This window comes from Triturus cristatus, chromosome 5_2 (genome assembly GCF_964204655.1).
Source record: "Triturus cristatus chromosome 5_2, aTriCri1.1, whole genome shotgun sequence".
Classification (NCBI taxonomy): Eukaryota; Metazoa; Chordata; class Amphibia; order Caudata; family Salamandridae; genus Triturus; species Triturus cristatus.
Window position 1 is genome coordinate 1,003,469,379 of NC_140588.1, and position 12,357 is coordinate 1,003,481,735.

General features: G+C 43.3%; 1 protein-coding gene across 1 annotated transcript in view; it reads right to left on the reverse strand.

Moving 5' to 3' along the window:
* Positions 1-12,357, reverse strand: part of ARHGEF9 (Cdc42 guanine nucleotide exchange factor 9) — a 1,163,048-nt gene that overhangs the window by 765,884 nt on the left and 384,807 nt on the right. The window lies entirely within an intron of this gene.

Below are 12,357 nucleotides of genomic sequence, written 5' to 3' on the forward strand. Positions count from 1 at the left end.
ACCACAATGCTGGAGGTCATACATCAAGCTATCCTTGCGCACAGGGAAGAAACCTCTCAGGACAGTCGAAAGGCTCAAGCTGCTATGAGAAAGATGCAGGGGGTGGTAAGGAAGCTTTCCAAGGCATTTACCAATATAGGGGAGAGGGTGACGAGCCTAGAGGAGAGAATTGTTGAAACGGAAGCAGAAACGGCTCATACCTCTACTCAAGTTGAGGCTCAGAATGCGCAAATCAGCGATATCCAGTGGAAGCTCGAAGAATTTGAAAACCGACAGAGGAGGAACAATCTCAGGGTGCTGGGGGTTCCCGAGGGAGTGGAAGCTGGAGACGCCAGAGCATATATAATTAAGCTATTTAAATCCACCTTCCCGGAGCTATCAGAATGGAATTGGTCATCTGAAATTCAAAGAGCACACCGCACCCCGTTTAAGATTCGAGCAACGATAGGAGGCGAGGTAAAACCACGAGCAATCTTAGTATTCCTGGGGAACTTTCTCCTGCGACAGACTATCTTGGAAAAAGCTAGACCAGAAGCAAGAAGATCAAATGGGGAGGTTTCTTTCTTTGTCCGTGCAGACTTCTGCCATACAACGGTAGAGAGACGTTGGAGACTGAGGCAGTTAATTAAGCCATTTCAAGAAAGAAATACTCAGTGCTATTTAATTAATCCAGCGCAGCTCAAAGTGATTTATGACGGACAGACAAGATATTTTTCATCCGAGATAAAGGCGAAAGAATTCTTGGACACTCTGGGTAATCCAAAAGGCTGAATATTTTATCTCAGGGGTATTATTGCAGCTCTTCGGATCTACTAGTTGTGAGGGGGGGTACTGGTATGGTATGAATATATTTGACGATTGGTTTAAGTGCCACCCAGCTCACTAATGCTGTTCACATCACATGCACAGACCTCGGTCTGAGCGCCTCCTGGGGAATGGAGGTAGGGGTAAGGGGAGGAGAGGGGGTCGAGGTGGTGGTGGGGGGGGTGGGGAGAGAGGGTTGGGGTTGGGGTTGGTTGGGGGGAAGGGTAAGGAGCTGGAAAAACCTAAAAAAATAATAAGTCCAGGTGCCATTTTCAGGAGCGATATTTTTTGTATTTCTATAACGGTTTGGGTTCTGAATTTTGGTGAAGTCAAAGTAAGATGTAAAAGATAGCAATGGGGAAACTTAAGATATGCACAGTCAATATAGGTGGTTTAAATGATTGGAGGAAAAGGCAGAGATTAGGGCACTTCGTTAGGTTAAACTCTATAGATGTCTTGTGTTTACAGGAGACGCATCTACCTTGGGAAAAAAAACATTTGATAAATATTAAAGGTTTTGATCTGCTGACCTGTTCATCACAGACGTCTATTTTAAGAGGTGTGGCAATTTTAGCCAAATCAACGTTGGGTGGGGCAAAACGTCAAAGGGCCGATATAACTGGGAGATGGGCATTGGTAGAGTTGGAAATTGGGTGCACAATCTGTGTGATCTATGGGTCTAACCAGGATGATCCTGAAATATTTGATTTTTTGGAAGTAGAATTGGCAAACTGGTCTGGCCCAGTTATAGTATGTGGTGACCTTAATATTCATATTGATTTCATAAATAAAGGCCCTTATCTAGGGCGAAAACCTAGGGTATTTCGAGCTATTAGTTCCTTGGTTAAATCATATGGGCTGGTAGATGTATGGGGAAATAAGGAGCCCAATAATCCGGGCTTTACTTATTTCTCGTGTCCTTTTAAGAAATATTCAAAACTGGATTATTTTCTGGTATCAGCAACAGAATTGAATAAAGTTAATATTAATAAATTACCCAAAACTATGTCTGATCATAGCCCCCTGATTTTGGAATATGAATGTGAGGCTTTTAAAAAAAAATCCTCAAGATGGACCTTTGAAAGGAGATTGTTAGCGGATAGTAGCTATGTTGAACACCTAAGAAAATGGACGCAGGATTACTTTGATGCTAATCGTTTTAGCGCATCCAGAAATAATGTTTGGGACGCATTTAAGGCAGCACTGAGGGGCGAAACAATTAGTTACTCTGCTAACCGTAGGAAAGTAGATCGGACAGAGAACCTAAGATTAATTAATCAGATAACAGAAGCAGAAGAACAGCATATGAGGGAAATTGGCCAGGGAAAAGATGGAGTGGGGACTAGACAGAGGATCTCCATTATTCAAGCAGAACTTCATAAGCAGGTAGCCCAGAAAGCTGCAGGTGAATATCAGACCCATAGAGGTAAATTATATGAGATTGGCGAACAGGCAGGTAGATTATTGGCACTTCGGATCAGACAAGGGAAAACTAAAAATACTATTTCAAACATATGTGAAGGCAATCAGAATTATTCTGAACCAAGTGATATATTAAAAGTTTTTAGAAACTTTTATCAGACACTGTATAAGGAAGAGAGTGATTCAGAGACCGGCAGTCACGAGTTTGTAGATAGTGGGCCTCTGGTAAGCATGAACGATAAAGGAGAGCTAGACAAGGATCTGGAAATGGATGAGGTATTGGAGGCATTACAGGAGATGGCAACCGGAAAGGCGTCAGGACCGGACAGTATCCCGCTAGAAGTTTATAAATGCATTCAGAAGGAAATTGCTTTGATATTGTTGGATCTATTTAACGGGATAATGTGTACGGGAGTGATACCGGAGTCCTGGCATGAGACAAATATTATTGTCTTCCATAAAAAAGGAAAACCTAAAGAGCACCCTGGATCCTATCGGCCAATATCCCTCATTAATGCGGACAATAAGATCTATGCTAAGATTTTGGCTAAAAGGCTGGGAAGGATTATTGGCGGTCTTGTCTCCCCGTGGCAGCACGGATTTATTCCAGGCAGAGGTACAACTGATCATATTAGGCGAGCGATCACTCTGTTCGATGTGCAGGTTGACTTGGGGGGAAGGATGGCCATGATCCTTCTCGACGCAGAAAAGGCCTTTGACCGTGTTGCGTGGAAGTATTTATGGGGGATATTGGACCAAAGGGGCTTCGGCCCTAATATAATTAAAGCTATTAGGGCCATGTATTGTGATCCTGAGGCTAAAATCCAGCTAATGGGTGAAAGCTCAGAATCAATTCATATCTCCAGGGGGACGCGTCAGGGGTGCCCCTGCTCACCTATTCTTTTTGCGTTATATATAGATCCTTTGATATGTAGAATTATGGCTTGCAATGATATTAAACCAATAGTCTGTAATCAGATGGAGACCAAATTATTGGCTTATGCGGACGATCTGGCGATAATTACATCTGAGCCGAATAGGGCATTAGTAGCTCTGAAAGAGATAGCTGAGGAATTTGGCCGCTCATCCGGCTATCGCTTGAATGAGGATAAGACTCAGATAATTTGTACAGCTAATATTCAAAAAGAGGATATAAGATATACTGAGTCAGCTGTTTATTTAGGGGTTATGGTTAGCTCAGCTATAGATATGATCATAAAAGAAAATTTTGCCCCTTTGTTGAAATCAATAACGGCAGACCTTAAAAGAATAGATACCCTACATCTGTCTATAATAGGGAGAGTTAATGTGGTGAAAATGACTATGTTCCCTAAGATTTTATATCTTTTTCGTGCTATTCCATTTGCGATAGATGAGAGTTTATTAGGGTCAATAGAAGCAACTTTCATGAATTTTATCTGGCAATACGGTAAAATCAGACGATCAATGAAGTATTTGTCCCTTCCACGGGAAAAAGGGGGGTTAGCAATGCCGAATATTAGATTGTACTATTGGGCGTGTTTGCTGACTAAGATGGCAATCCTATTCGATCCTGCCACTAACCTTTTGGAATCATCATTTGGCATTCAATATCCCCCCTCTATTTATGTACTTATGCTAGGCAGAGAAGCATTGGGGCTTCTGCTACGGAAAACTGAGAGAAGATATTTCAAAAAAATGAGATACAAGTCGCTTGAAGGCATTTGGCAAGTATGGAAACAAGTTCGAAAATTACTATCAATACCAAAAGTTAATGGATATACACCATTGTGGAATTCTAAGGTTTTCCCGCAATTGAGTGGGGATAGTATGGGGAGACTATGGGAACATCATGGAATTCAAACTGTAAGTGATATTTTTGAAGGGGAGGTCTTGATGGAATTCAAGAATATCCAGCAAAAATACAATATTCCAGGGAATCAAGGGTTCAAGTTTGTCCAAATTCATAGTATTATAATGGCTTTAAGATCAAGGATCATTATAGGGAACAGAATTAAAGTGATGGATTACTTATTAAAAGGAGGTAATAAGATTAAATTAGTATATAGATTTCTATTGTCAGAGATCCCCGATGATTTGGAAAAAATGGAAGCTGCCTGGGTATCGAGATTGGGAGACCCGGATGTTGATATTGACAGAGCACTTCAGTTAGCTATGAGGTTGTTTCGATCAACAAATTTGAAAGCCCAACAATATAAAACCTTGTTTAATTTGTATTTTACGCCAGCTAAATTGTTTATTTGGGGTAAAAGGGAGAATGATAACTGTCCTAGATGTCAGGAAGGACCAGCAAATTTAGTACATATGTTTCAGCAATGTGAGAAACTAAAAGTAATTTGTGGGGAAATTGAGAAATTTTTGGAGATGTTGTTAGGAGTTAAGATTAATTTATCCCCTACTCTTATGATAATGGGAACGGACAGTAAGTTGGGGCTGAATAAAGAAGCAGAAGCCCTTGTTTTTATTGCTGTTTCGGTTCTTCGGATTCTTATCTCCGCGGGCTGGAAAGACACACAAGCGCCGGTGTTTCATATGTGGTTGGCAAGACTGTTGGGTATACATAATATTGAATCTTCCCTTTTTGTTCATTGGGGTAGGAAAAGAAGAGAAGAGGGACAGAATTTGTGGGCTCCATTAAAAAGATGGAGGGATTCTAACCTGTAACACTTTGCTCAGTTAATAGGACCCAAGTATGTTAATTACAGAACTATATTATTCATTTGGTATAAATTATTCGAATGGGATTGTAAAATGTAAAATGTAAATGTATATTGTTTTTGGTACCTGGACAATAAATAAAAAAAAAAAAAAAAAAAGGAATTGTAAGAATGTCATACATTACTGAGGTGTTGGTGTGGCGGAGAGGAGAGACCGTAATAAAGACTCTCTCTTGTAACTGATGCTTCCAGTGTCTTTCTAATTCTGGCGATGAGGATGGGATCCAGTGTTAGAAAGACACTGGAAGCATCAGGTACGAGAAAGAGTCTTTATTACGGTCTCCCCTCTCCGCCACACCAACACCTCACGTCTGGCCTCACAGGAGATGACCACAACATTCTATAGTTAACTCCGGTCGGAATGGCTGGAATGTACCATAAGGGAAAGAGGAAAGGAACAGGGGAACATACCATAGGGGAAGAGATACCACAGTCAATAAAATAAAGCATTGAGAAAATGAAAGCATTAAGTTAATAAATACAACAATTACATTAAAATAATACCCTAGACTTTCACTGAAAAAGCGAAATGTTAAAGAGACACTATAGCTGGGTGAAAATGTCAGTAAAACATACTGTTTAAAAAAACCCACTCATATTCAACAACTATAGTTATCACAAGCAACTCTCCCTCAACATGCACGGCTAATTACCTCACATGGTATATCACGCATGAGATCTTCTATGATATCATTTACAACATCACTGCAACTTCTGAAATGACATCATTGTGGACAGCACTGTGCATGGCAGGGGTGTGAGTTCTAGTTACTTTAGGGCACAAGTTATAAATATATATATATATATATTATTTAATTTTTTTAATGGGGTTTCTGGTTGGCTGAGGTATGCACCTAAGCCAGGCAGAACCCACCACTCTAGTCAGGGTAGGGGAGTTACACACCCAAGATAACCCCTTCTCACCCCCTTTGTAGCTTGGCACGAGCAGTCAGGCTTATTCCAGAGACAATTGTAAAGTGTTTGCGCAACACACACACCAGTGACACAATAAACACACTGCAAAAGAGACTCCTCACAATATTATATAGAAATAACTTTCTGTATTTTATATAAACATAGACCAAAACAACATAAACCAATATTCACTTTGCCAACTAGGCAACTGCCATAAACCTCACAATGTGTACAATCAAAGAACATCTATCATACTGCAAAACATCATGAAACAAAACATTATAGTGCATACGATACAGCTCCTGGATGAGTTTTCTATATCCTGTCAGTAATAGGCATAAGCATGACATAAACCAACTAATTTGTGCTGGTAATGCAACAATAATGGCTAAAACACATAAATCACTTTAATCACGGGCACCACTAAATAACATCACTGCATAGGATGCAGCACCCTGTGCTCCTATTACTGACAACATGGTGCTGGACACACCAGTGTGGGTCCCGGAGCACCTATGCTCCAATCAGTCACAATTCAGTAACTGTGCTGCATTCTAACAGTACTTTTTCCCCTTAGCGATTGGGCCTCCATCAAGGATCCGCCCAGTGATGTGGAATTACCACATATGCCCTACTGCACAAATACCCCCAGGTATGTCTTATCAGGGGTGTGGGGGGGGTGCACAGCCAGCAAGATATGGCGGGGGAGACATTGCAGGGTCCCCCGCATGCCGAGTAGGGAAAGGGAGCTGTAAACACACCAGGACAGCCGCCTCTGTAAACCCAGAGCCGCCCGTAAAGGAAGAGCGGGTCAGCGGCTAATATCGTCCGGGTGCCCTGCAGTCGTATTGGCAGACAAACCCTGAAGCTACCAAGACTCAGGACAAAAAGCGGCCAGCAACTAGGACTACGTGAACTCCACCTCGCTCCTCCCCGTCCCTCGATTCTGGTACAGCCTTGGACGGGAGCAAATAAAACTGTGGTGGCAATCTCTTTCCACTCAGCCTGGCTTCCCTGAAGCAAGGAATCGACATTAAGGGGTGTGGCCACTTCAGCAGCCGGAATTCGGCTTAGCGCATGGCGCTAGTCGCAACGGGGACAAGCTGCTGATTCCCTCAAGCTAGTCGGAATGCGCTACACCAGCGCTTTTAGTACCAAACAGGCAGTGCTCTCCACGCGCTGGCTGAACAAGTGTAGAATGGCCAGACTCACTAGTCCCACGGCCGGTTGTGGGCAGTGTTAGGGCTTCCTCCAGAAAGAAACCCCCATGAGAACAGACAGGAGGGGCAGGCAAGCCCATGAACTCATGGAGAGCACTGGGGGGGGCACAAAAAAGCAAGAAAGCAGGCAGGCAGACCAGTACATGAGGGGCCTTGTAGCAAAGTGGCATTCTTTCTTGTAGCCCAGCAGGCCACGGGTCAGCACAACAGGCAAGTCAGTCCAATGGCAGTTCCTCTTGGCAGCATATCAGTTCCTTCTGGCACTCTGTAGAGCGAGCAGCATCTGGTCACAACTCCCATGCACTGTCTAAAACCATGGGGTCAGAGCCCCTGTACTTATACTCAAAAATGTCTTTGATGTTGAGGAAACTTCAAAAGAAATCTTAGAAGCTCACAATACCCCCATTCAATCCCAGCCCTGGCTCCAGACATGAGTAGAGGGTAAACGACCCCTTTGTGTGAAGGCAGCGCCCAGCGCATACAAATTGAAGTATGCCCCACCTCCCTCTCTCCCACCAAGGAAGACCATTCAGTATGCAGATGACTGCACATGCAAACCTATTATACCCACACCTTCATATGTGATGGCTGTCTGGAAAGTATGCACAAAGCCCATCTTTCACTCTACCCTAGACGTGGATGGGAGTCAGGCTGCAAAGCATAAGATTCATAAGCACAATGAAATGCCCACTTTCTAAAAGTGGCATTTCCACCATAGTAATGGAAATCCACTTACACCAGTAAGCGGGATTTATCACGGCTATTCTAAGCATACCACACATGGCAACACTACTCCTTCCAGATAAGAAATTACCACTGAAAAACATATAAGGGAATTCCCAATGCTAACCTATTAGAGGAGCAGCACTCATTGTAATGAAAACTGAATAGGGTGTTTGTCACTACCAGGCATGCCACACAATAAAGGCACATGTCCTACCTTTTACCTACACAGCACCCGGCCCATAGGCGTACCTAGGGCCTACCTTAAGGGTGACCTTAATGCAGCAAAAAGAGAGTTTCAGGCTTGGCAAATAACTTTAAATGCCAAATCAATATGGCAGTAAACTTCGCACACAGGCCTTGCAGTGGTCAGCCTGAGACAGCTTTGAAAGGCTACTTCTGTGGGTGGCACAAGCAGCGCTACAGGCCCACTAGTAGGATTTAATTTAGTAGGATTTAATTTACAGGCCCTGGATATATCGGATACCACTTAACAAGGGACTTACAAGGTAATTAGAACAGTTCACAGTAGAGGCAGGCATGTGTCTTGCACATTCACTTTTCCAAAGCCTAATCTACTGCATATGAATGCCTGTGCATGGGGCGTACAATAGATGGGCAGCCCCACATGTATTAGAGCTCCTCTGCCAGTAGGACAAGCTTTCCTCCCACCCCAGTCATGGCCTTTCCACTCAAAGGTCTGCATGGGCTCCTTCACCCTTGCACCTTTTGAACCAGAGCAGGCACGTGCACATGTGCCCTTGTACTAATTATATTGTAGTGCACCGTGCTCAGAAGATGGTGCTCACCTTTGCTGCCTGCCCTCCATCACCTGATTATCTCTATGGGTCTATTGCACTGACTGACGTTTCAGGAATTCACCTTTCCTCCAGGTCACCCAGGAGAGAGGAGAGAGGGCCTTCCAAACAGGAGTCATGCCAGATCTTGTTGTTCTGCAATGTTATGACCCATAAGAGCAAAAGAGCATGCCACTGAAAACTCTGAAAACATATTCACGAGTATCCGAATCAGGGTACCACTAGGCAAGTCCGGACTCGGAACCAAAATCAGCCCTGGCAAAAATGTTCAAACCAGGCTGTGACTAGAATGGGACCATTGGGGGCATGGTTGGGTCCTGGCATCCAACCCTGCTCTTAAACTACCCCCCCAAGCCCTCAGCCCGCCGCAAAAAAGGGCTCGCAGTCCGGCCCAGCCAGTGGACACCGACAATAGCGGTGGAAACCACATTGGAATCATTTCCCATAGATAATATGCCAGTCATTAATAATATCATTTATTGGACAAGGCTTAGAACAAATGGCAAGGCACTGTTATTTTAAAGAGTTTCGTAGGGGTATATGCTCCAAAGGTCACGCTCAAAAAGTGCCCTGGCTGTGTTACATTAAGGGTACTCTCTGAAATCGCATCAAGGCACTATGCCTGTACATTTTGTATTGGGGATGCACTGTTGAGAAGGCAGCTTTTGGCGCTCTGGCACTTGATTATTTATAGCATTAAATGATGCCCGGGCACTCAGTGCACCTACCGCAGACCTTCTGACCTTCTGACCTTCAGAAGACTTCTCAAGACCTGGCTCTTCGAACAGTAGCAGCTTCCCCCCCCCCCCCCCTAGCGCCTTGAGACCCTCGCGGGTATGTAGTGCGCTTTACAAATGCTTTGATTGATTGAATGACACTGGGGCCAACACCCATGCAGGCTATAATGAGCGGTTTGGTATAGTCAACAATGTGGGTCAAGACTACACAGCTGTGATTCTGCTTCTGATGTGTCCTTTTTACTTGGGGTGTCCCCATAGCTAAGCCGCCACTTCAGTGAGACTGCCCTTTTCAGGTGCATGGCTGTTGCTGGATTTGGGACAGGGTGTCCCCATCTAAGCCGCCACTTCAGTGAGACTGCCCTTTTCAGGTGCATGGCTGTTGCTGGATTTGGGACAGGTTGTCCCCATAGATAAGCCGCCACTTCAGTGAGACTGCCCTTTTCAGGTGCATGGCTGTTGCTGGATTTGGGACAGGTTGTCCCCATAGCTAAGCCGCCACTTCAGTGAGACTGCCCTTTTCAGGTGCATGGCTGTTGCTGGATTTGGGACAGGTTGTCCCCATAGCTAAGCCGCCACTTCAGTGAGACTGCCCTTTTCAGGTGCATGGCTGTTGCTGGATTTGGGCCCTTGGCAACATTTGGAGAATAGCCGCAGCACCCTGCAGCCTCTGCTGAGCAGAACCGAACCAGTCCTTAACTAGTAAAACACACAAGATGATGGACGGAATGTTGCACATTGGCAAAACATTCACCCCCAGTCTTAACTAGTAACCAGGGACAGGCGAAGCTGCAACATTTCTCCCTTCATGTAATACATATGATTTCCACCTAAGTTACGTGAAGTTACACATATCTCATGCACTATAAGACATTCACTAGGTCGGTATCAAAATCGGATACGAGGGCAGTCCTCACATACAAAAGTCTCATAAAATTGTGGCAAGCAACTGGTTCGAGCAGAAAATGTATTGTGGCCTCGGAGCACATCCCTTTCACAGTTCCAATGAAGCCTTGTAGTCTGGACAAAACAGAAGCAGAATTATGCAACAATACACTTGTGTAATACAAATATTCTCAGGGCTAATCCAGGGCAAATACTTTATACCTAGACAATTTAATTTAATATGCAACAAAACACCTTGCATGACATCACTATAATCTATAACTGTGATTAACCCCAAATAAGAACAGAACTAGGTGAGTGTCAATGAGCAAAGGTCATAACCAGGGTCACTGGGCAAATGTGGAGCCTCAGCGTTGGTCACATAGTTATAGATGAGGCACATTTGCCACATAATCAACAAAATTCATTATCTGCTGCATGATCTGCCGATTTAAGCAAATAAAAATGTTTCTACCTCATATGGTTCAAACGTTCTTAGAATCGCGGCGATACGTGTTGCCGCACAGTGGAAGGCACTTTGCAAAAGTTAACTTGGCAGCTTTCGGTTGCTATATTTGATTGCTACCCTGGTACTAATGAGCTGCAACCATAGCCCAGACAGTGTTAGCAAGTGTAAAAATGTCAAAATAATGAAGTTAAACGATCAGATAATTTGGCTTTTCTTGCCGCATAATTTGCTCAACCCTGCTGCATAATTTGGCCCTCCACTGCCGCATAATTTCAGTGGCCCTGGTTACAAGTGCCACTGAATCATTCTGCTGACGACATCTTCCATAGCTGTTCTCTGAATGAGTGACTATTAAGTGTAAGGAAACAGTTAGAATGGGGATTCACTGCCTCCTCAGAATCAGCATATTACAATAAAACCATGATGCGACTAAAGGTGAGTATGCAGATATTAGCACCGACACTATTGTGTCCTACAACAGCCAATCACGTAGTTGCATCCGAATTATGATTAGGACTCGAGTGCAAATTGTGCATGCCTAGAGTTTTTTTTCCTGAAAAAACAGATAAAAGGTACAATTTACCACATATCTTGTGAGTAAACAGAGGAAAATGTGAGTTTGCACACTGCGGATTTGAAGAAAAGACACACAACTTTCTCATTAACCTCCATCGTGAGGTCCAAATCTCGAGATAGTGAGCAGGTAGCATGTGCACTAAATGCCACACCCCATGCGAACATTATTTAATGGGTGCTCAATGTCCACAAAACTTTGCACAAGTGTCGCGTGGGCAATTGAAGGGCTTCTGTTTAAGACAACTTGCATCCATTGTGTAGCTGTTTGAGGTTAGAGACATGCAAGGAAATGGTTTGTAAATAAGTCCTTTTTGTCAATTTAATATACTTTTGGTCCTCAGTGTGTAAAAGCCACCTGCATGTTCTGCCCCAGGATGCAATTATTTAATTCAGTGAGGTCAGCTGCCAATCATAACAAACAATACATCTCAGGCCCGAAGTATATTAAAAAAGATAGCACAATTATCTTCTCAAAATCTGATTTGAGACACCTGGATATGAGCAAGTCCCCAAGTAGATCGTTTTATTATGGCCTCTTGAAATTTAAGTTTTGCCTGCCAAGTTCTGAAAATCTTACGAGCTCGGTAATCTTTATATGTTGCTTGCGGAAGTATCTTCTCTCAAAAAACATTTTTTACGAGAGAATGTTCACAGTGAGTGTGTATTTTACCACTGAGGTTCATTGCTGCCAGACCTATTTTTGCGTTTTTTTTCTCACATACCGAAAGGTTGTAGAGCTGCAAATGCTTACATAAACTTCACAAAATTCGTAATTAATGCTTTTTTATAAGACCTTTGCAATGGCAACTTCACCCATTGTACACCGCCTTACTATGACCACCTGCAAGCTGTCAATATTGCTGTAAGACACACCTCCCTCTTAGAGGACATGGAAAGTTCCTTTAAACAGTCATAGGAAAAACAAACCATACTTTAGCAGAAGAATGAACCAGTATTTTTTTTTTTAGTTTAATTTTAACTCACCGTTTGCTTCGCCTATGTTAATTTCTACTGTCCTGTTTTGCCTACATATAATAAAAACCCAAGGTAAACAAACTGTCTGCATCATGG